Source organism: Gallinula chloropus (assembly GCF_964237585.1).
Source record: "Gallinula chloropus genome assembly, chromosome: 1".
Taxonomy (NCBI): domain Eukaryota; kingdom Metazoa; phylum Chordata; class Aves; order Gruiformes; family Rallidae; genus Gallinula; species Gallinula chloropus.
Genome location: NC_140085.1, coordinates 106527090 through 106549254, shown reverse-complemented (window position 1 = coordinate 106549254; position 22165 = coordinate 106527090).

Here is a 22165-nt window from a genome sequence, read left to right as displayed (position 1 = left end):
TTAAGCATATAGACTTTCACGACCAATAATCAAGGGATATTTAATGTCATGCCTATTTCAGATTCAAGATAAGTCACACAATTAAACATTGCATATATCATCATTTAAGGTTCCACTACAATGTAGTATTCAGAAATCATATAATAGAATGTAAGAATACTCTTAGCAATAACTACAGGAGGAGAAAACTTGAGTATGCTACCTGTTAATAACAAGGAATTAGAAAATCTTTGGTAATTGTTTATGAAATAACAGGTACTAAGTAAGTAGCTGAGGACAAAAGTCTTTTGTTACTGAAGTGACAAAAACATTACACTTCTGGCATGAAGGAATAAAAGGGCTTGCAAATTCTCATGGAAACCGTGTGAACTGTCTTAACTTAAATTTGCCTGCTTACTTGGTTGACTATGTTTCACTAGAAAAGTACGTGTCGTTTCTGTGGAATGCACTTTTTGTAGCTGTTTTAGCCAGGATTGCTCACTTGCATCTTTGAGGGGTGACAAACTGGCTTTCTGTGAAAGGGTTTTATGGGTAACTAGAAATTATTTGTTCCATATTGGGCAGCAATACATTGGGAGCTAGACCTGACATAGGAGATGAATACAATACCTGAAGAATAAAAGGTCTCATGTTCCATATGTAGAATGTACAGGTATTTGATTGGTTTTCAATTCTCCTAGTTTAGCAAACAAATGATCAGTATGAGAAGTGAAAGGAAGAGGAGAACAGGTACAGGTTGTAGTTTTGCAACACTAAGAAGCTAAAAGTAGATTTTTTTTTTTATATGAAAAATAAAGAGAAATGGAGACAATAGCACTCCTAAACCCTTGACTTAATGGTCTAGTACAACAAAATCTGCAAATTTTTCATGTGAAGGATACTAAAGGGTTATTTATGGTGTGTAAGTAGCTATATAGGAAGAATGTTTCTGAGAGCAGGTGTGTGGCTTGTGTGGGGTGGGTGGCTGGTTTGTTTTATGTAGAAGGTTCTTGAACTGCAGTAGGTGAAATGATCAAGAACGAGTAGAACTCTTTAATGAATATATGTAATTGAGAACCTCAGATGTCGTCATCTCAAAACAAGCTTCGATGGAGATAACTTTGCAGCTGCTGTGGCACCCACTCCTCTAGGAAGGCCAGATCTTGCCACCACCACTGTGTAGGAATAAAAAATGATCTTGGGATTCTAGTACCAATTTTTATATTCATTTACAAAACGTAAATTTACTTATTAGAAAACAGGATATGAATTAAAAAAATCACTTCGTATAGTTTTAAAAAAGTTTCATTTGATAGCACTAAAAGTAAATCTTTAATTTTTGAAAATATGGTGTTCTCGACGTTTTAACAGTATGTATGAGGTTTCAAAAGTGTTCTTGGCAGTCACTGTGGTAGTAAGCTTGATAAAAATAATGAAAATTGGCAGTAAAGAGAATGATACAATGCCTGTAGTACAAAACACTTAATCCTGGAACCTGGACAAGTACTAAGTGTCCTAATGTATATTTATTGAGATACAGCTTGGAGTTTTATTTATGTTACATTTTAAATTGCTTCAGGATTCAGTTGTGTTTCTTCATCCTTCTTGTATTCACTTTATTTTAAAGAGTTCCCATACCCATAAATTCTCAGATCTTGGTGATTTGAAATGAACATCTAACAGGATATCCTGGCAAGAAGCTCATCGTTCAAACAAGCTTGTTTAAAGTTGGGTAACTGCAGTAGAATTTTTTTTTTTAAGCAAGATTTCCCTAACTTTCCAGCCTTTTTTGGGGGTTCACTTCTTTCCACATAAACAAAATCCCCAAAACCACCCTACCAGTGAAGTATTTTTAACCTCTTTTTAAAAACAGAACTCTGCATAGACAAATGCTGTGAGAGCTTTATTAGAGCGTAATGCCAAGTCTGGGTTCCAGCACCAATAGCTTACGTGTTCAGCACTTGGCCATCTTCACACTGTCACTCCTGTGCTGACTGGGTGACACTTTGGAATCATATTAATTTTTCTTCCTTCTACTTGATGTTCTGTGCTTAGATCCTTACTTCTCCAGGAGGAATACAGCCCAGCAAAGGCTTTTGACTGGCAAACCTTGACTGAAAAAAGCCAACTAAAGCACAGCAAGAGTAGTTGTGACCACTGGTAACTGGAACACCAAACCTCAACTTGTGAAAGAAAAAAAAAAATAGTCTGCACAAGTAATGCTCAGTAACTAATGACTTGTGTGAAGACACAGAAGGGGCAGGGAGAGGGAGAACTGGGAAGTGACATCCTTGATCTGGAGAGGGAAATAAAGTTGGAAAAACATCAGTAGCCCTTTTATTCCAGGTGGAGCTAGAACTGAGAGGGGAGCCAAAGAAAATTTACCTGCAGCCATGCAGTAATATAAAAAGGCTGTGTGTCCTGTGCACTATCTTGCATGTAAATCAGTTAATTGAAATTTCCACTGAGTCCCACTTAGGCTATTTCAGTGCTCACTCTGGAGGGGAATTATTTCTTGAAGGTCTTGAATCTTTCTGTATCTGAACACTGGTTATGGAATCCAGCCATCTAAAAGATATTTTTTAAAAGAAGATTATATTGTTTGGTTATAATTATTAGGTGACATTTTATTAAAGTGAGGAGATTCTCATTAACACTCTGTTCAGGGAAAGTGGTCTTCAAAGGATTATCTCAAATGTATTAGATGAAAGTGTTCAGTGATTTGCAATTTCACTACAGTCTTTCATTCACAGTTTAAAAATTGCCAGCAAATGCACAATTAATTACATAACAATTTAACTTTGACAGCTCATTTCTGGATCAGATAACATAAGTCACAGCTTTCTCATCTTGTTAAATGCTGTTTCAGTGCTTTGTGACTATGCTTCCTAGTTGCAGGGTCATATCATTAAAAATACATGGGAAAGAATGTTGTATCCATTATCCTAATATGTAGTAGAAAATGCAGATTATTTCTTGTCTGTTTAAATCTATTACCGTGAAAGTGAATGTTTTCAATTTTGCATTAAAGGTGGGGAATAAATAACATCTACTAAATGTTTTTGTTCATTGCTGAAGTTCAGGTAGTTTCAGACATATATATATGTCTTTCAAGTATGTAACTTTCTAAAGAGAAGCTTACTGGGAAGAGCTGAAGTTTTAATTTGCCGCTAAGAAATAGCGTATTGTGTAGTCAAAGGCCAAAGCATGCCATCCTCTTTATGTTCTCTCTGCAATCTGTGTTCCTTTCTAAACTCTGGCACCGATCATCACCAGTCATACATCATAGGAATTTTCTTTGTTGTAGAAAAGTAGCTTAGGGGAATTTTTAACATTTATATCGTAATACTGCAGATACATATGTATGTTGATGTGCCAGGCACTTTCCCCTTACTGCCTGCTAGTTTGATTTGCTACAACACTTTATTATTTATTAATATGAAAAGAATGAATAATCCCATTTACATGGGATGTCTGTGCCTGAAGTGCACATTAGAAACTTGCCTTTAACAGTAACAGGCTCATAAATCACCTGGCATGAAATTTTTAGTTATTTTCGCTTTAGAGTAGCATAAAGTTCTAAAGGGAACTTTAAAAGGAATGTGAGGTTTCAAGAGTCACGATTTTTATCTGTATCTTGAATTTAAAGGTTCAAGTGCATTGTGAGAGAGGTATTTCACAATTTTTTCCTTAAAAAAAGCAGTCAGGTGTCCTCAGACAGGCTGAGGTTGGAAGGGACCTCTCAAGGTCATCTGTGCCGACCTCCCTGCTCAATGTGGGCTCTGCTAGTACAAGGCTGCTCAAGACTGTGCACAGACACCTGTGCCATACCAGTATTTTTGACATGTAGAATAATTACTGCTCTCTAGACCGTCTTAAAAAGATGATGGGGAGGGCATTTGCAACTCTAGATGTAATTTTGCATATTAATTTATGCACGTGTGTGACAGGCAAACTCAATCTGTGTTGATTGTTTCCCTGGGCTGTCCGTGTACTGGAGAGTAAGTTTCACAAATATGTTTGTTCTTGTACAAATCAGAAAGCAGATGCTGTGCTTGAAGTGCCACCGCACGCAGCATGAGCTTTTGCGTGTCTGTTAAGGAACATGAACACAAGTGTGACAGGTTTTCATGTGAAACCGGTAATTTCATCTTGTAGGTCACACTGTCATTACCTCCAACTTGAAAAGCAGCAGCAGCAGCATTTGTTACCTCCCCACTGCTCCGAATGTTTCTCTCATTTGTAGACCCTGCTTTTTGTGAGGAATCCTTTGTTTTAGCTTCCAGTGTACTTACACGTGCTGACTTCGTAGCACATGGAGCCTGCCCCTGCTCGGCAGAGCAGGGAAGAGCTAGGGGCTCCAGCACTAGTCAGAGCTATGAGGGGTAAGAATATTTTGCTGAGCGGGCACCTTATCTGAGGTCTTGGGCGACAAAAGCTCTACAATCACAAGCCAAAAAATTAAGTTGCATGCAGAAGATGTCCTCTTAGTGCACATGGCTTTGTGTTAAGGGTTACTGCATTGCATGGCATAAGCGTTAAATCCAGCTGCAGTGGTCGTTGCTGTTTGTGTGCAAATGGTACGCCTGTTTCTTCTGTGGAAAATATTGCCATTGCTTCAGCTACTTGATTTGCCTTCTCTTTCTGCATGAGATGTTCTGCTTTCCTTCATCCAACCCCCTTTAATTTCATGATTCTTAGTTTTTGAGTTGAAAACAAATGCTGTGCAGGGTAAAGGGGATGAGGGGCGTCATGCACACCAAATGCATGTACCTGAACACCTGCAAGCTTCAGCTCTACGCCAGCTCTCAGATAAGGTGGCCAGCTTCGCTTTCATTAAAGCAAGCAGCTAGATTGTAAATGTTTAAAACCATCTGTGTGTCCGATAAGATCATTCAATAGAGAAACGTTTTAACAGTTTTGGTCCTTCTGTTGTGTACATGGTCTCTTTTCATGTCAACTCTGAGCGAAAGGAACGCTGTGATTTATGGCCTCTCCCACAGCCAGCCCGTAAGTCTTGCTGTTGTTGAGTCCTGTCTAATAGATTCTTTGATCCTTTAGGCCTTCTCAGTGGCTGGCCTTCTGTGACCTCATGATGACAGATTACATATGCTTTTAAGTGTTTGGGATTTCTTTCCTACAAAACATAACAAACAAACTGCATGTTCCTCAGTGTTTCCTGATATGTAGAACACATTCGGAAGCCACACAAAAATAGCATTTAGCCTGTGACTTTGTCAGTGGGTATATTTTAAAGTGTATGTGACTTGGGACCTGGATTTTTTGGCTAACCTTGATACAAATTATCTAAATACATTAATCTTGTGAAAATGTTACTGAGCAGTTGTTAGAAGAGGCAGTTCTTACTGAGGTGGTGCTGGGAAGTAATGCATTCTAATTAAATTCCACAGAAGAATCCAGAAAGCATTTCTGTGAGGATGCTTTACAAGCTTGCTGAAGGCAGCAGTTTCCTCTCACCATAAAAGCATGAAAACAAATGCTTCTAATTCTTCTTGTTTTCACAGTAATAACTGTCATAGGTTAAAACAGATATTTCCATTAAAGCACTTGTATTAGGTTAGCTTAGCTTATTGACAGATAATAATGCCTTTCTTCCCAGGATGAGGAGACAAAAAAAGTCAAATTAATATCAAAGAAAGTTGCAAGTACTTTGTAAGTAAACAAGGACAAAAGTTAGTAAAGTTTATAGCAGAAATATACATGAAGGACAGAGATATATATTTTTTCCCTTAAAAAACCCAACAAACCAAAACCCACAAACTTTCCTACTTCTCACCTAGACATTTTCTTGTGGAATTACACAGGTTTCACATCCATGAATTCCTGTGCAGTTTAAATGATCTGCTTCATATAGATCACTTAAAGTATTAGTTTTAACCCTTTCCACTAATCTCTTGGAATTAATCTACATTTCTTTCTAATCTCCAGTGGGTTCTTGCATCTGGAGTTGAAAAGCACTGACCTAAGTCATCTGATGGCATCTTTATGATTTTTCAGAGCTGGTGATACTTTAATATGTAGTATTTTCCTCTTTCAAGGCAGCAGTGAGAAGGCTTTGTAGAGGTCTTTAGGGAAGTGGTGTGTGATACGGATTTATAACTGTTCTGTCAAAAAGACAGAACTCCGACTCTCCTTGCTGGCCTGATGCCAACATATCCGAGGCTTTTTTTTTCTGTGGGCTGCTATATTGACTTTTTATTACATCTACTATGATATCTACTAACCTATTGAAGTGTAGGTGTGAGCAGATGGACACAACCAGTGAGTTGTGCAAACAGCTATCATCATTCCTATTTGCTGTATAAGGATCTGTTTGGGGGTTTTCCTCCCTTAGAGGGCAAAAGGAGTTTTGTAGCTATAGTAACAAAGTTTTTAAGACTATTTTCTTCTTTTTTTTTTTTTGTTTTTGCCTTAGGAGTGATGTTTGGATTCTAAACTGAGATAAGCAGTGGCATATGCTGTTTAGAGACTGGCTGCTGGTCCCTTCTTCAGAGAAACTTTTCTTTGTATCATGCTGAGAAATCACACGTGTAATAAAACACTAGTCATTTTATCGCATTGCACATGTGATAGGTCCAGGCAGCAGGAAAAAGGTCATTATTTAAATAATTTCAGTGTGAATTCTTAGTTTACTTATCTATGTTCCCCTATGAACGTGCAATGTGTAGGAAAACAGTGGGGAGACTTTACTTACCCTTCTACTGAAATAAATGGTGAGCATGTGTTACTACTTTATTCTGCAAAGCCAGTGTAATAAGAAAGCTAGAGTACCTGTAAGGATCTTGCTCGTGTTTCTGGGAAGATAGTGCTGTATCTTGTCTCCCAAATGCACAATGTGAACAGAGAAATGCCATCACCTAAGAAAGACAGCAGTGCCTGTTGTAATGACGTGCCCCAGTTATGAAAAAGGGACAGCTTTTGTGTCCCTCAGGCTTTTAAACAGAATCACCCTGAAAGTAGTAGCTCCTGGCCTTGGTTGTATGAACCATCTCCTTAGGCAGAAGCATCCTGCTTGTTGCCTTTCTCTGGTACCTGAGACTGGGATGTCACCATTACTTCAAGTAGCTGGTATCTCCAGCCATTCCTTGTACTTTCTTTCCTTTCTTGGCTGTGTGGGATTCTTGCTTCATTTTGGGGGAATAGAAAGGTGCAGAAGTATTGAAGTGGGTTTTTTGTGGGGGGTTGTGTTTTTTGTTTGTTTTTTTTCTCCCTCAACTACAGCAGCAGCCTGATGCTGCTGCCTCTCCCTGAGGAGACTAAAGCTGCGTGGCAGTGGCTTAGCTCCTGCTGTGTGTGGCAGTACCACCCTTGACAGCCCATCTGGGCATAGGTGGGTTTTCCCCTGGATAGCTCAGTACCCTGGGGTCGATGTGATGTTATGCATCTGGCACCACCCCCCACCCTGGAGCTTCCTAACCTCTCTCTCACCCTTACGTGTGTCTTGAAAATGTGTCTTAATGTTTAATTCATAACATGAAGCTTGCGATTAGGGGAAAGTAGCCACATCAGATTTGGAGCTGGAGGATCTGCTATATCAATTTATATACTTAAGTTAGGCAGGGACTCACCATCAAGCGTTTTGGCAGGGGACCAGCTAAGCATTACTGTCGCATTTGATTCTTTATTAGGCACTGTAAATGGATATTGGAGTTCAGAGAAAATAAGATCCAGCATAAATACTGGCTTAATTTGTGTATGTTGAATGGGTTTACACCAAGCTTTGGCTTGTTTACTTTCAATTAGATACAGTATGGAAAAAGATTTATGTGATAATCCATACCAAAGGGCTGGTTACTAATGAAGACATTGGTAATTCTATGACGAATTAAATTTCATCTGAGCTGATTACTGAGGTATTCTGATTCGGAAGCTACTGCAAATCCATTTATTTAACTCAGCTTTTACTTAGTTTGTCACACCAGTTGATAATACATATTCAATTCTGAAGTATTTCCTTCTGGTCTCTTCTCTTTCTTGCTGTGGGTGTCCACAGATGCTTCTTTTCTATTTGAAGTACAGTAGGAAATGGTCTTCTATGCATCCAGGTCCATGATAAAGCAAAAAAAGCACCAAAATCCAGTGTGTTTTTTCTTTGACTGCAACATAAGCTGGTTTTGAAGAGAATTCAAATAATACATCACAATTCTTATGTCATTTTCCCAGTTATTCTCTTTACACACACTACCTCCTGATGTATTGTGATATGACAAGCTTATTCTAGTAGCTATAACATGGTTTTATCTAACTACAGCTAATAGCAGAACCTGATGGGAAAGGAAATGACTTGTAGTCAAGTCAGAATTTGATTGGAGTGAACTTTATAAAGTCGTCAATTACTCTGGACCTGGTTCTACTTGCATTTGAGCAAAACTTAGAGACTTTATTATACTCTTTGATGTAATTAACATTGCTTTTTTTCCCCATATGCCTTTTGCAAAATAACGCTTTACATGGTCTTGGGAGTAAAATGGAAAATGTAGCTTGTGTTCTAACTTTTCCTTACCAGATAGTCTTACTTGAAGTTATGTTTCATAAGCTATTTATAGAGGGGTTTATTTATACAGTAGTACCTGCAACTAGGATTTTTTTATCAGTTATTAGAAACATGTTTAAACTTTTATGTTCTGAAGGTTTGATTAACAGTTGGTAGCCATGTGTTCTATAAATGGCAATATTTTCTTCCATGCAGTTCTAATTTCTTTATTAGCACTGCCAATGATACTCTTTCGAGAATAGCTGTTCCCAGTTAAAATCTGAAAATTTTTACAGTAACTTCTTAATTGCCAAATACAATATTTAAAATACTTTTTAAACTTGGCAAAGTGGTTTTTTCAGTGTTCATTATAATTATTCTATCAAACTAGTCAATAGACCTTGCTGACTTGTCAGAACAGAAAGGGATTTCTGTAATCCATTTGCAAAGTAACATTGACCCAATCACATCCTCTTGTAACTGTGCTCTTCCTTCACTGGTTTATCTGGTCATTTATCTACTTTTTTTTTGTTGTTGCTATCACTTTCTATATTTCTGTCTTCTCTCTGTGGGGGTAAGTGTAAGCATGTATCTTTTTCAGTGCTGTATATATGATGGGATTTATCCTGGCTTGTCTGTCATTCCCAGAGCGTTTTGTAATCAGCAACAGTACTTCATATTGCACAGTTTCATTATCTAAATATAAAAAAAATTTGGTGAATTCCACTTCTGATAGTTCATGCCTTAGAGCCTAAATTAATTAGGAAGTATCTTTCTCTGCTGTCACCAGATTGTTTCACTTGATATAGAGTGCTTATTTTGTACCTTTGTGTGTTGTCCTTTCCCATTCAGTGGACTACTTTTAGGGGGAGATTGCCTACTCTGTTCCTGCGCCTGTCTCATCAATTAGGTGACAGTTTTTTTTTTAGACCCTTGGCAAGTATCCTAAGCACCTGACCATTAAGTCAAAGGCAGTGTATTATTTTTCCCTTTCGTGAATTGTGACTAAACCTAGATGATTTTTCCCCTGTGCTAAACAAGCAAACTCAAAATTAAACACTTCTTAAAAACAAAACTAAAAAATACCTGTTTAACTACTGAGATATTCTTCACTTCTGTTTCTTCTTTCATTGGGAAACTGGATATTTGTTCAGCCTGGCAAAGTGGGGACAGTCCCTTTAGCAGCACGGCTATGGGATGTATTGCTGCTGAGGAAGTAGACTGTGCTTGAAAATGTATGGCTCTGTTTTGCTGGTACCAGATGATCTTTGGCTTTTGAAGAGCTATAAAAGGCTGCCAGGTATTTCAGAAGCACACTAAGGCTCTGGCACTGGAGCTGAAATATTAAATAAAAAAAGTGAGCACTGAACCAGTGAATGGAAACCTAAGTATTGAAACAAGCCTTTTAATAAATACTAAGGGCAGTGTTACACGGGACACTATTTTAAGCAAAGCCTGCAGTACTACCTTGCTTGAAAATGTCGTCTTATGAAGGTAATGCATAAGAAATATTACGACCTTGTAATGTGTGTCTAGTCCCAGTGAAATCTGCGTTTTCAGGAACTCTAGATATTAAGATCTGCTTTTTGAAATGGGTTGAAATGATTCCTCACACTACTGATCTGTAATTCCCTGTGGGAAGTGGAATAGTGGCCCTGAAAAAGACACAGTTCTGCTTGTTGGGGAGAAGCTGCAAAAGCCAGAGAAAAAGCAGAAAAGAGGGAAATTTGTGCGCCCTTTAGCAGGGTGGTGGCACGGTGTGCTTTGTCATGGTAAGGAAGGTGCAGATGGAAAGACTCCTGCACAGCAGGCGTCACCCCCAAGGTGGGACAACCTTTTGTATAGGAATGTTGTGGTTCTTGTATTAATGAAAAGTCCTGAAACCTGACTCGAGGCTGCTGTTTTATCAGTTAAACTGATAACTGTTTTATCAGTTGTTATTGAAGTTGTCTTTGATCCACCCCAATCAGAGTCCATGCCTTTCCATACGCCACAATTCCCATCAGTGCAATTGGAGGTCCTGAAAGCACTGCTAGAAGCTACTGCCCCCCTAAGGATAACCCCTAAGCATCTCCAGGGCATCCGACTTCCCCAAGGACGAGCTCCTTTCATGGCTGCACAGCAAGGCATGCTCTTGCACTGGTCATAACGTGGAGGACCCCCGTCCCTGCCAAGGAACCCAACTCTAAAGCCAAATTGAAGATACACTGTTGTATGTCATTTATGGTGTTTTGTTTGGGGATAGAGCTGTGGGAAGTCTGTGTGTGAAACATGGCTTTGATGGAAAAGTAGGCTTTAAGTTCTGAAAACTGCCAACAACGTGCACTTTGCAAGTTAAAAAGAAGTGCTGTTCAACTTGTTTGCTATGCTACTTTTCATGAATAATTCAGAAATTGGAATTTCAATTTTCAGACTCCTCTGTAACGCATTTAGCCACTTTTTTCACCTTTCATCCCCTTTAAAAATCCAATCAGGTTAAGAGCATTTTAATGCACTTCTAATATGTACATCACCCAGAATTTTAGATTAAAGTAGAAAATGGGTCCTTGTGACCGTGGTAAGTGATGTTCAAGGGTTACTTTAGGAATGATAAAATTCATTCCATTTAGTGTGTATTGTGAGTAAAATACTTTCCAACTTAAAAATATATCCTCCAAAGATAACCTTCAGCACTAGAAAGTATATATACCATATGTTTTGACCTGCTCTGGAGACAGTAAATCCAACCAAATCGGTTTTCTGCTAGTAATCATGAAGACCCCAGCTCAGTACTTTTGGAGAGAAGGCTGCTTCATAACTTCTGCAGTGAATATGGCTGTGAGGTCCCTGAGGTGCTCGGTAGTTGTCGTGGATTTACGTGTGGTAGGTGCTCAGGTGTAGAAGCGATGGGCTGACGTTTCAGAGTCTTAAGAGAAATGGTTGCATAAGTATGTGCAGACTGATCCATTGTAAAATAGATTTTGCTAGTTTGATTAACCCTTCCATTTCAACCAAAAACCCTCTTTCCTCCTGGGACTTAGTAATTAAGGGATGAATGCTGAAATGACCCGTAGCAGCAGAGTGCTCAGCTCTGTGCTGGATGCCCCTGAAGTTGAATGAAGGTGGAGTTTATTTCTCTCTTTGCAGCAAGAGGGAAAGCAACAAAGATTGACATTGACTGGTCAGCTAATTAATTTGGAAACCAAGTGATTGCAAGCATGAAAAAGTAGTGCATTTTGATGTGTTTGGAAGTGGAATTAGATACAAACTTTAAATTGAAACTTTAAAGTCAAAGTGCAGTTGTGGCAAGGAGGGAGGAAAAAGTTTCTGATAACTGGCAAGAGGCATGTAATATTATAGGTTATTAGTTAAATAGAATTGTATAAGTTGGCTCTTCTCTTCATGTATCCTGTAACTGGTGACTGGAAAAGGCAAGACTAGAACACTTTTTTTTTTACCTTATTTTTTTATCATTATGTGTGTGCGATTGCTTGGGAAGTACAAAAAAGTTATGAAAAATATCTGTAACAAAGAAGAAAAATGGAGGTAGACTTAACATGTTTTAATGCTAAAATGTTTATCTGTGAGGGATTTGGGGTTTTTAAATTTTATTTTAACTTGATCATTTTTAATTTAAAGTACAGGCATGAAATTCAGAGTCACTGGTTGGGTCATTTTTGAAGACCTGTTTGCTAAGGGGGAAAAATAAACACTCTGATGGTAAGATCCTAATGCTTCTGTGAGGCATGAAAACAGCCCATAGCATTAAGGAGAAATAAAGAAACAGCCCGTGAAATTAAGGGTAGTCACTTACTTCATTGAGACCTTTACCCTTACTGTAAAATAAAAATGTGGCTACTGTTGTGGCCTTAGTTTGAAAAACTTCTGATAGGTTGTCACAATGGCTTCCCTTGTGCTTAGTGTATGTGATTTAACATATTAAAGCTTAGGATTTATCAGCATAAAGTGAATCCAAGTCACAGGGTTATAAATGAAATAGAGTAGTATAGCTTTCTGGTCAACCCAAGTCAGTGCTACTAAAATGCATGCTCTGTAGTAGTGTCAGCATTCCTTAGGTGTTTTATTGTTTTACAGGAAAACTATATATTTTGGGGAATTAAAAATCACTTCTTGGATATTTTTCATATATGGATACATTACTAAGTGAAATTTATATATGACCTTTGTACTTGTGGTGTTGTGTGGCTGGGTTCTGTTGGAGGGGGGGGCTGGAGAGGTGGCTTCTGCAACAAGCAGCCAGAAGCTTCCCCTTGGCCTGACAGAGCAAACACCAGCCGGCTCAAGGCTGGACCCACCATTGACCAAGGCTGAGCCCATCAGCGATGGTCACAGCACCGGATCACACGTAAGAGGAAAATAAACCCCAAACCTGCAAGCAGCTGCTTTTTGCTGATGGAAAAGGGAGTGAGAAGATGTAGGAAACTCTGCTGGCACCAAGGCCAGGGAAGAAGGGGTGGCGGAGGAGGCACTTCAGGTGCCAGAAAGATTCCCCTGCAGCCTGTGGAGAAGACCATGTTGGAGCAGGTTGTCCCTCTGCAGCCCATGGAAGATGACAGGAGGCAGAAATCCCACCTGCAGCCCACAGAAGTAGAGGCTCATGCCAGAGCAGGTTTCCTGGGTAGACTTGTGACTCCATGGAGGACCAGGCTGGAGCAGTCTGGGCCTCAGACTGTGAGACATTCTATGATTTATGACTGCACCCCATAGCAGTGACCCACACTGGGGCAGCAGGTGAAGAGCTGAGGTTCTGTGGGAAAGGACTCACGTTGAAGTTCATGAAGGACTGTCTCCCGTGAGTGGGAACCCATGGTGCTGCAGGGGAAGGGTGTGAGGAATGCCACTCCCTGCCACCTCCCCAGAAGGAAAACAACTGTCTCCCCTATGCCACCTGTGAAGGGAGAAAGGGAGAGAAATGAATAAAATGAGTTGATGAAGAAGGGAGGGGTGGGGGGAGGTGCTTTAAATTCTAGTTGTACTTTGTCATTATCCATCTCTGGTTTCACTTTGTGTGTAGTGTCATAAATTGGATGCTTTTTATTTTTAGCCTATGGTGAGTCTGTTTAGCCCGTGACCTTTATCACTGAATGATTTCTCCTGTCTTTGTCTGAAATCCTAAGCCTCTCAATATATATTTTCTCCCCTCTCCAGCTGAAAAGGGGAGTGATACAGTGACTTTGGTGGCCTCCAGCCAGGGTCAAACCACCTCAGACCTGAGATTACTTTAGAAATAAGAGGAATATTACAGAACTTTGTGGACATGTAGAGGTCCACTGAAGTATGTACTTCACTTTCATGGAATCGTAGAATGCATTGGAAGGGACCTTTTAAAGGCCATCTAGTCCAACCCTCCTGCAGTAAGCAGGGACATCTTCACTCAGGTTGCTCTGAGCCCCATCAAGCCTGACATTGAATATCTCCAGGGATGGGGCCTCCACTACCTCTCTGGACAACCTGTTCTAGTAATCTACCATGCTCATGTTGAAGAATTTTTTTTCCTAATATCCAGCCTAAATCTCTCCTTTTCTAGTGTAAAAACTGTGAGGTTTTAAGGTAGAAAGGAAGCTGTCATTCACAAGATGTAAAGAAAAACCGATTCCTCAGTGCTTCTGAGCTTGTCTCCTGTGTGTTTTTAATGACTTCACAGCAGCAAGTGACTGTCAGACTTTTTTTTCCGTTCCTCTCCTAATGCAGAGCACTTCTGAAGAAATCTCAGCTTTTATTCAAGTAAGTTACAGTTAGGCTTGATACAGCTCTGTGGTGTCAGGTTGCGTTTTGGTAATTTTCTCATGCTGCTACTTACTTTCCTAGAATGTTTGCAGCATCTCACAAAAGCTAGAGGGTGAGATAAAGCTTTTTTCCTCTTCACTGAGTGTCTTGCTCTGCTTCTCTCTACTGAATGGGCAAGGTTGACACTAGTAATAGAATAGGATCAATAATGGAATATACATCCACCATAGTCATTGCTATAACTGCAATATATAGATAACAAAATTGTACTTCTGAATGGTAACATTAGTTGTCTGATATGTTTAGTGATATCCGTAGGGTGGGCCTGTGGGAAGGCCTTTCAAGTACGTAGTTCAAATACATAAATAATTGAGTTGTACAATAGGGTAGTACCCCCATGACTGTGATGCTTTTTATACATGTGGATGGCAAATGGTGAGCTACTGGAAGCATTTGTCTAGAACTGTCTTGTTACCAGAAATTCCTATTTCAGAGTCAAATTTTATTTGAAAATGTAGGTGTTTCTATTTTGGCTCTTTGAAATGTAGAGAGAACAGAAAATTCCATTGAAAGCAAAGCCTTTTGCTTGAATTGGTGTCTATACGAGTTAACAGACTAGTATTGATTTAATTTATTTTCTGTCTCCATCTTATTCTAATAAATGCATAGCTTGGAACCTATAGCTTTTATCAAAATAGGTTTAAAATTTCAAAGTATATACTCTGCTTGCATATTTTGATATGGCTTAACCCAGTAAGCAGCTAAATCAGCTACACGGTCATTAGCTGACTCCGCTCCCCTCCCCCCCAGTGGGATAGGGGAGGAAAAAAAAAAAGGTAAAACTCATAGATTAAGGTAAAGGCAGTTTAATAAGACAGAAAAGGAAGGGAATAATACAAATAAAATAAATAAATAAAAGAATATAAAAAATGCATAATGCAAATTGCTCACCACCTGGAACTGATGCTCAGCTAATTCATGAGCCATGATTCTTCCTGGCCAACTCCCCCAGTTATATACTGAACATGACATCGTATGGTATGGAATATCCCTTTGGCTAGCTGAGTCAGCTGTCCTGGCTGTGGCCCCTCAGAGCTTCTTGGGCACTGTGCATCTTGTAATTGGCAGGATGAGAAGCTGAAATGTCCTTGAATACTTAGCACAAAACCACAGTCCTATACCTGTTGCTAGTAAGAAAATTAACTCTATCCCAGCTCAATCACTTGAGAAGAAAATTAATTTTTTCCTGTTGAATAAATATTGTATATTCCTATTCTCTAAGACTTAACCCACAGTCCACTTTGGTAAGCAACTGGTAAGGTATATATATTTAAATAGTATTTTATTTGGAAACTTAGATCAGTTCTTTCTCCACTTCTACAAGCCAGCACTGTCTGGAGACTTCATGTAGTGTGGTGTTATTTACTCACTATGAAAATAACTCTTGAATGATTGAGGTATAAGAAAATTTGAAAATACAAGGGCTGTTTTATGATCCATTTGACCATTTGCTCAGCAAAGAGAACAGGGACAGCTGGGAGAATTCACCCCATCAATGCGATCAACCACACTTTCCCACTGGCAAGTGAGAGCCTTCTTTTTTCTTATGTGTAGTTTGTGAAAATGTACAGTCACCACCATTTACAGCTCAATAGGCCAAAGACTTAAGGATTCAGCTGCGTTTAATCTTTGAGAACTGTCTAATTCCTGTTTGTCTTTAAAAAGTCTCATTAATTTGGTTTAGTTGTTTCTATTTAAAATGATAGAAAAAAAGTGACTCCAAAAAATCTGTTGGACAGTTCTATTTGCATATGTTTTATAACTAGTCTACAATCTTCTTCCATACAAGTCACATAAAATGAGTTTTATGAACACACAAGTCAATGTGCTTTATTTGGATGATGGGAAGATAACAATCAAACTGCTGAAGGCACTCTGAAAATCTTTGCTTTTTTGTTCTGCTTTCCAAGGTGTTTTTTTGTTTGGCTTTCCTCTCACAGAGATTAGATGTAACAGAGGTAAAGCTGTGAAACAAAAAATACTTCCCCTAATAAGTTACGCTTATGCGAAAACTTTAGGGTACTTACATTGCACATGTCACTGTAATAGCAGAACGTGTCACAGATCTTCAAGGTGTATCACAAGGCCCCAGTAGTATGGCAAAGTGCAGTGTAATGCCTTTCAGAGAGGGGACAATGGAATGTAAGTTATCTTTTAGAAGCATGTTGCTATCTTTCGGAAGACATGATTGCTCAGTTTGACTCAAAGGCTCAAAAAAGTTGTTGTTGAAACCCATTATGATCACACCATAGACCTTAATGTGTTTTACCTTTGAGGAGATGGCTTGAGACTTTTATTAGAGGCTTTCCATTATGTAGTGCATTTGGAGACTTCCAAATACTGTAGCACATTGATCCTGTTGGCACTACTACACCTAAAACTGCGCCCACTGGCAAATTCCTTTGGATACTGTCTGGGTTTCTTCCAGCCTCAAAGCCCTCTCTGTCATGTTAAGAAAGTAATCTTTGGAAGAGGACCACCATTTCTAAGTTTCATTTTACTTTTTAATTTTGTGTTAAATAAACCTCCTACTGCTGTAGAATCTGTTGCTTCGTGTTACTAATTCAGTACAGAACTTGTGGTCTTCTGTTTATACGTAACTTGCGTACAGTTTATTTGCCTCTGTTTGACCCAGACTTACCGAGGACAAGGGAAAACTGTGTTACTGCACAAAGGTTCAGGAACATACTGAAATACCTTCAAATAAATTACAGATTTCTTTTTTCCTACGTAAGCTGATTAGGTTGCTTGCAAAATTCCTGTTTTACTTCTAGCTTTGTTTTTCCTGCTTTTATGCCTTCTGTAAGCTCCTTTCCTTACCATGTTGCACTGAAGCTGGGGTCCAAAGGTCTCTCTCATATGTGTAGTCCCAAGACAGAAAGCATGTGAGGAGGCTATTTTTTTTTTTTTTCAAATAGAGACTTGTGTGATAAACTCTTAATTGAAGTCAATGAAGTCAAATGTTGACCTTTGGATTTGTTAGGCTGCCAATAATCTGATTTTTTCTTCCCTTCTGCTTGTGTGCCATTAATAGCACAAGCGTGTCTGAAGTATGCGGTTTCACTTGCATGCTAGGTATAATGTTGGGAGAACACACAGATTTTTTTCACCTGTGGTACATACAGAAAATACACTATACATATTCATGTATTTTGTGCAAAGGGGGGGATGGATTCAAACTTGTGTAACAGGAAGTGCAGCTTTCTATGCCAACACTTTGGAAGAAAGTGATTTTTACGAACTGTCTTAAACTTCTTTAAAGAACAGACATAAGCAATTTGAGAGAGCTTTGCACTTGCCCAGAGAAAATATGCGAGTTTTATTTAAAAGAAAAAAACCTTGAATAACTTAATTTCTGCTAAAAATGTTCTCTATAAATTATATGAAATGAACTTCAAATAGGAGAAATTATCTACAATTCTGTAACCTGCTTTTCATATTACATTATTTCAAATTATTTGTACATAATTGCTACTTTTTGTATAAATTTCAGTGAGTTTACAAAGCATCTACAATGAATCATTCCCTTTTGATTTTCAGATGGCATCCAAGCTTGGTAACAGAAGGTACAAGGGATTAATATTTCACTGCAAAACAACAGTTTGAGCAGGTGGTACTTGATGCTATTACACATATAGGTCACTTGGGAGAGTGCTTAATCACTGAACTGAATATTAATTAGGACAGCTTTCTCAGCCAATTTTTTTAAAAAAGGAATACTTCTTAAGCAGGGGGGAAACTCACCAAACCTACCAAAGTCTGGAGTTTTGGAATTAAGCTGCTTATTGTAAAAACTTGCTACACTTGTTGGAATTCTTTTTTTGCAGTTCTTTGTGGGTTCTTATTTTTTTCAGGTGGACTAATTTTGTGATAAATAGCAGCCACTGTGAACTTCAGATATAATCTGGGTGTGACCCCCACCCTTTCTTCTTAATTTCTCTTCATAAATTTTCTGTACTTGTCTGCCTGGATTTCAGACTGTCCCATTGAAATGCCTGACCCGAAATGCTTGGTGACTCGCAGCTGTAGCTTGCACAGGTATAAAACAATACTCGAGAAACTTTTTGGCTTGAAATATGGGATTAATGAATCTTAGCTAAATTAAACTGTTGATGAAAGCAGAAGAGAGAAACCATTGATCTGAGTTGCAGCGTGTAAAATCCACTCTTTGACTTGTTTTTCTGTACCGAGTTGTGCTTTAAATAAATTAATCTGGATGGGTTTTTTTGAAGTGTAAAGTAAATTTTCAAGATGCTTAGATGCTGTAAAAGATTGTGTTGATTTCTTTTGACTCTGCCTGACATTAACGTGGATTAGGTCCTCTGAAATTTAGATCTCCACCAGAAGAGCTGATGGAGTTTCCTGAAGGTAGTCTTAGCTGTAGCCTCCGCAGTGCCCACAGTACAGCAGCTGGCATTGATACGCCATATCAACATGCCTCTGCTGCACCATCCAAAACTGCTTTAGGAGCTTTGATTTTTCCCAGAGCCCCATTCGGGAGCCACTGGCTGTAACAGCTGTGTGACAGTGATGAGCAGTAGTGTTTCACTGCTGCCCCAGGCGCAGGTATGGGGATTGCACAGCTGTCTCCTTGAAGTAGGCACTTGGAGGCTCTTCCGCCACCTGGGAGATGAGGCATTTGATTCAAAAAATGGTCTTAGAAATTGAGGAAAGGAGGGTAGTCCCAGGGAGGACAGAGGCCCCTGGTTATGGAGCTGGGATCTCCTGGGAGGCAGTCACCCTGAGCTGCTTCCCTTTGCCACCCGGAGCAGGGAAGAAAAGTGTCGTTTTAGGAGAGGCAGCTTTACCTTCTTGCACACTGCCTTCTGAGTTTAAAACCCCACTCCTGTTCCTCTCCTGTCTCCCCACCAGGTTTTAGCACTTTCCTTTTTAACCTTTAACAAAAGGCCCTGGCACAGTGTCTTACACCTGCATTTTCAGGCTGGTTCTTGTGTTCAGGCAGAGCCCGTGTGGGGTTGGATCTTCACATTAACTGCCTTGAAATGCCTTTTGCAAGGTCGGACGTTCAGTGGGAGTCATGCATGCTTGATGAGATACTGTATTTTATTTTTTCTTTAATGGCATCTTCCTTCTGAGACCTGGTTTAGCATCGGGAAGTGGTGAAGCCCTGTGAATCCTACTGCTCTGACATATCTCTGACTGCATTTTGGCATAAAGTATAATGCCACTTTATGATTCCTGCCATGCAAATGGAAGCTCGGCTTTCCTGCATAGCTGAGTCTCAGTGCTTGTTCATTGAAAGCTATCAGTGAAACTCAAGCTTGATGTGTATAGATAATACAGGCCTGTAAATATGAACATATTTCTCTTTTCAAAGCTTGTTGTCTTATGTTTATTTTATGTGCTTCAAGATGGGGGAAAATTTCCCTGACTTTTCAGTGTAAAGGAGGGGTCAAATATTTTATTATATATCGAAGATAAAAGCCAGTTAACAGTTGACTTCAGTACTTGGCAGTAAGAGGTTTATCTTCCCTGTCTGCTGCTGTAAATACCTAGCTATGTATGAGAGATCCCAAGATGGATGCAGATTAGGAGAAACATAGATCTAGGGGAAGGTAAAGAAAAGCTGGAGTTTGAAACTAACTTTGAATTGGACCCTACCCATACGTAAAAGATGGCAGCTAGATAGTTCTCTGTCAGAGATACCTGGCAATGCAGTGGCAAGGGACTTGGGGAAAAATGGAAATGTGTCTCAAGAGATTTCAAGGTAGGTCTGAATAAAAGGGAGACTGAGGCTAGGAATATTGTTAGAGTAAACACCAATGTTAGCTGGTGCCTAGGGAAAAAAATACAGATATTTCTGGAGATAAAAATGTTGGACATACAATGGTTAACAAGAGGAATGCAGGGTAGAGAATTAAAAGACTAATAAAAGACTAATAGAACAACTAGGTGATGTAGGTCAAAAGCATGGGATGAGATTCTATATAGGGATCCTGAGTTTTTAACAAGAAGCAGATAATCGGAAAACTAGGATTTGTGGAAGGGGGGGATGATGACCCCAACATATGGCCAGTATAGATTTGAGTTGTGGGGTAGAAGAACATGTCTCTTTACAGAACCCACAGTGACACTCCATGTTCTTGACCCTCGTCAGCAAATGTTTGAAAACTTTCCAGCCAATTCTATTCCCAAAACCCCAGAGTGTAACAAGTGCTTCTACCACTTGCACCCCTAGCTCAAGGGGAAGAGGTCTGTTTGCTGTACGTGAGTTTCAAACGTTATTAATGGACAAATTGGTCACAAAAGACATGGGATTTGGTTTTAATTCTGAAGAAGCAAACAAGAATTATTTTTTAAAAAATAAGAATTTATAATTAAATATGGTTAATGACTCTTGCAACAGAAGTTTGCCTCCAGTTGTGTGCTATACAGTAGTCCTTAATTATGTTACCCAATGCTATTTTTTTCCAAAGCATTCTTGCCTTATTCAGTTTGTAAGAATGACAGGGTTTGTTTAATGAACAGATGTTCACTCTTTTGTACAATGTGTGGCCTCAGGCCTTATTTTCTGCATTTTATTCAGACCCTTATTCTGAAGTCAAAATGATTCTTTTCCTAAGGGAATTTATATCATGCTCATCACTGTAGTACCTCAATAGCTTTTCCCAAAATAATTAATTTACCTTCATAACACCCTTGAGTTGTGCAAGTTTTATCTGTCTCTTACAAATAAGCAATAAAGGCAGAATCACAAGGTTGGAAAAGACCTTTAAGATCATGGAGTCCAACTGTTCCTGTCCTATACTAACTCATATCTCTGAGTACCTCCTCTACCCCTTTTTTAAACACACCTAGGGAAGGTGACTCAACCACCATCCTGGGCAGCCTGTTCCAGTCCCTGACAACTCTTTCAGTGAAATTTTTTTTTCCTAACATCTAATCTGAACCTGCCTTGGCACAGTTTCATGCCATTTCCCCTTGTCCTATCAGCTGTCATCTGGATGAAGAGACCATCACCCACCTCTCTACAACATCCTTTCAGGTAGTTATAGGCAGCAGTAGGGTCAATGAAACCAAGATTATTTTCTCTGTTTTCAGGCTGTTGATTCTAAGGTACTGAAGATGCCGTCAGGATGTGTGGGTTTTGCCATTTTCTTTTGGGCCACAAAACATTAAACTCTGGGCCTTTATTTCCAAATTCTAGTGCTTGTCAATTCATATCATGGGATGTTAAATGGGGGAACCTGAACAAGAGGAACCAGATTTTCTCATTGTCTCTCCACATTTGGTTTATGTGACTGTCTTAGCATCCTCTGGTAGGATCAGAATCTCAGCCTTAAAGTAGCAGGTACCCTGACACAACTTGGTGCTGCGTTTTCCTCTCATTCTCTTACACATATGCAAGAAATTGGACAGGGGTCCCAGAAATGAGAGCTCATCCTCTGTCACTTTCTCTGAAGTGGGCTGGATGGGTACACCAAAGGAGGCATCTTCTAGGGAAGGAATCATAAATGGCTGCATCATTTATCAGGCTGCTTGTACAGTGTGTGGGAGCTAAACTCAGGTTAAGGTTACAGTCTTGGGTCCACTATTATTTGGGTTTATTAGCACTAATCTTTGAAGCTTTAGTGTTTTCACTTGCATTGCAGAGTATTTAATGATAAATCTTTAAATATACATGATGATCTAGAAAATAGGCAATTATAAGGGAATAAAAATGAGTGTTTCCTGTTACCTTAACTAGATTATGAATTTGTAGATATTTATATTACAATGAATTGTAGTATAGTATACTGTTGGTTTTTAATGATTTGTAGGGCATTCATCCAGGTTTTCACGTGAACCAAACAAATCAGTGGGATTTGTAATTCCTTTCCAAAATAGTTAAATTAAGGAAGTTTTGGAAATATCAATATGAACAAAAAGATAACTTTCAGGGTC